The sequence below is a fragment of the Eucalyptus grandis genome, chromosome 4 (assembly GCF_016545825.1).
Source record: "Eucalyptus grandis isolate ANBG69807.140 chromosome 4, ASM1654582v1, whole genome shotgun sequence".
In the NCBI taxonomy this organism is placed as follows: Eukaryota; Viridiplantae; Streptophyta; class Magnoliopsida; order Myrtales; family Myrtaceae; genus Eucalyptus; species Eucalyptus grandis.
In genome coordinates, this window is record NC_052615.1 from 16,307,685 (window position 1) to 16,310,512 (window position 2,828).

Consider the following 2,828-nt stretch of genomic DNA (forward strand, 5'->3'; position numbering starts at 1 on the left):
TGCTTGATGTATTTCATAGCTCCTTGACCCCAAGCATAGTGAAGGCTTTTATATGTGCTCAAGATTGTTTATGATCTGTGACACTTTCGTGTTTGATTAAGGAGGACTTAGAAGAACTTGAAATCTTTAAGTTAGGTGAAAATTTTTGTTGTAGAATATTTATACTCTTCTATATTTCAATAGATACGTTAGTTCTCATTTTTATTGTGAACTTAATGTAAAGTTGCTAGCTACGACCATTGAACCAAACTCGAAATTGACTTCTCAAGATGATTGACGAAATTGGAGATTGGTACTTGTTAAAAAATGTTTTTATTCATTTGCAGCATGATTTTAGAATCTGTTTCAGACTGCTAATTACTAGACTATTACGATTGTTAGCTGATGAATTATCTTTGATTAGTACCTCGATGTGCATGACCTCAATGTTTTTATTCTGCACTACCCTTTTTTACTACTATATCCAGAAAAGAAGGTATTGTACCTGCCTTTGTGCCCTACCTTTTATTAGATATTGCAGGTAGAAATGTTGCATGCCATCCATCATTTTTCTTATGTTCTGGACTATCCTTTGCAGCAGGGGCGGTGTTTGGTTGGACCTTTGGATAGGAATTCACCAGCCATTCGTTGCAACTCTACCGATTGGATACCATGGCTGCGCAAGTTCTTGGAGTAGTGGGTGAAAAAAACTGAAGCCTTCGTTTTACTTGTAATATATGGGCTCTTTAATAAAATAAAAGGAAGAAAAAGAGTTTGAAAAGTCAAAGAAGGGAGGCTGAAGGAAAGTGGGAGAAGCTTCGGCTGAGCTTTAAAAAGAGAGAAAGAGGGAGAGAAAGAGGAGCACGAGCAGAACAGGGAGCGAAAGAAACAGGGGAGAAGAGAGAAAGAAGAGAAAGGAAAAAGGGAAAAAGGAGAAAAATTTTGGCGCGCTCGTGACCCAGACGCCTCCTCAAGCCAACTCAAGTGTGTTTTGCAAGGCCGGTAAGAATTTGAAGCCTTTAATCACTTGCTTGAAGCAATTGCCGCAATTAGGACTCGAAATTCGGATTTCTTGGGTATTTGTGTGGCGAAGCCCAATTTTTGAGTCGTTAAGCTGTAATTTTTTTTAGAAATGGTACTTTGGGACGTTCTGAAGCTATAGCATCTTTCGGATCGTGATTTGAGCTTGCGGTTTGTTCGGAACGGAATTTTGAAGTTGGAGGCGCAATCTGGTACTGTAGCGAACAGTGGCTTCGAGTCTCTGTTTTTGTTATTTCCGGTGCTGTTTTGGGGCGGCTGAGTTGGGGTTGTTGTTGTACGTTAAGAGAGCTTTCTAACGACTATAAGACGGCTTGAAACGGAATTTTGTGGAGGAAGTTATGGCGTGACGAAGTGGGCGCACGGGCCGTGCCTAGCTGAAAATGATGGGTTTGTGGTAAATTGTGAACTTCTGGGGCGCGTAGGTGTCGTTTATCGACTAATAGGCCTAGTATAGACGAGTCGTTATAAGAATATCATTTTTTTTACTCGGCTTTTTAATATTTTCCCGTTAATTGTTAGGAATCCGAATGCGTCGGTTCGTGTGAGCATCGTATTTGATTTTTGGCTTTCTCCAGGTGAGTGACACTATTTCTTCTTCGTATTTTAAACTCATGTTTTGAGAAACGTGGTGGATTATATATTCCATAAGTTGATCAAAAGCATATTTTGTTGCATACAATAGGATCGAGCTATTACTGCCATTTTTGTTGTTCAAAAGGAATTATATTTTGACGTTGATTTGAATGGTTGTTGAAAAATGATTTGTGAAAATCTTTGTGAAAGAATCTTGAAATGTTTTGGAGAATGCTTGATATTTATATATCAAATTTGAGCTATGGCATGATTCTCTTTTTGATGTTGGATTACTGGATATTGTTATTGATGGTTGGTGCTCAATGTCACTGTGGACCGTGTGTGGGTATGCGCATACTATTCTAGGATATCCTTGTGGGCCGAGCCACCGGCTAATAATATGTGGAGACCTTGCCAAGGGGGGAATCTTGGTCGTCTTGTCACGGGCGTTACGCGTGACCATGGTTAGACATTTGAGCATGAATTGGTCAATGGAGTGGACCATTGACGTGTGATTTGAGTTTGGTCGATGGAGTGGACCATCGATACGGTTTGATGAGATTAATCAATGGAATAGACCATTGATGCATGTTTTATGAGATTAACTAATGGATTGGACCATTGGTATTTTGGTATTTGAGTTATGATTATGTATTTGAGTTATGTTTTAAATGTGCATAGTGATTTCTCGATCCGCTTAGAAGAAATGTGTTACTCACTGAGCCGTGGTAGCTCACTCCTCTCATCTACTTGTTTTTCAGGTTCTTCAGCGAGTCGCGAGTAGGTGTGAGCGTTCGCTCGGGGAGGACTTTTGTTGTGGAACTTTTTGGTATGGCTTATGCATAGTTCATAAGTTTATAAGTTAGTTTTTGTATAAGGTTTATGTTTTGAATTTTTGTGGATTATAGATATACTCTGATATAGATTTTGTAACCAAGTGCCCCTTTTTGTCAAATATATATATGTGGATGTATATATGTTGATATCGGGTTGAATTTTGGTTACGTTGAGGCTGCGTCCTTTGGAAAAAAAAAAAAAGGACGGCCGTGTCATGCCCCTTCTTCTTGGGAATCGGGGTGTGACATTACTTCCTTTGGATAAGATCGAGATGGAGTTGTCTTGTCAATCGTGGATGTTATCGTGGCTACATCTTTTGAAGTCTTCTGGATTTAGACTTCCAGACTCTTGGCTTTGCTAATTTATATGATGAAAAGTTGCTCATTTTTGTGGAGACT

The 2,828-nt window shown here is 39.3% G+C and overlaps 1 long non-coding RNA gene across 1 annotated transcript; it reads left to right on the forward strand.

Moving 5' to 3' along the window:
* Positions 1 to 855: 855 nt before the first annotated feature.
* LOC120292446 lies at positions 856 to 2,609 on the forward strand. The gene is made up of 3 exons (XR_005550269.1): positions 856 to 981; positions 1,540 to 1,595; positions 2,355 to 2,609. It is a non-coding gene; the product is annotated as an uncharacterized LOC120292446 (long non-coding RNA).
* The last annotated feature ends 219 nt before the right edge of the window (positions 2,610 to 2,828 follow it).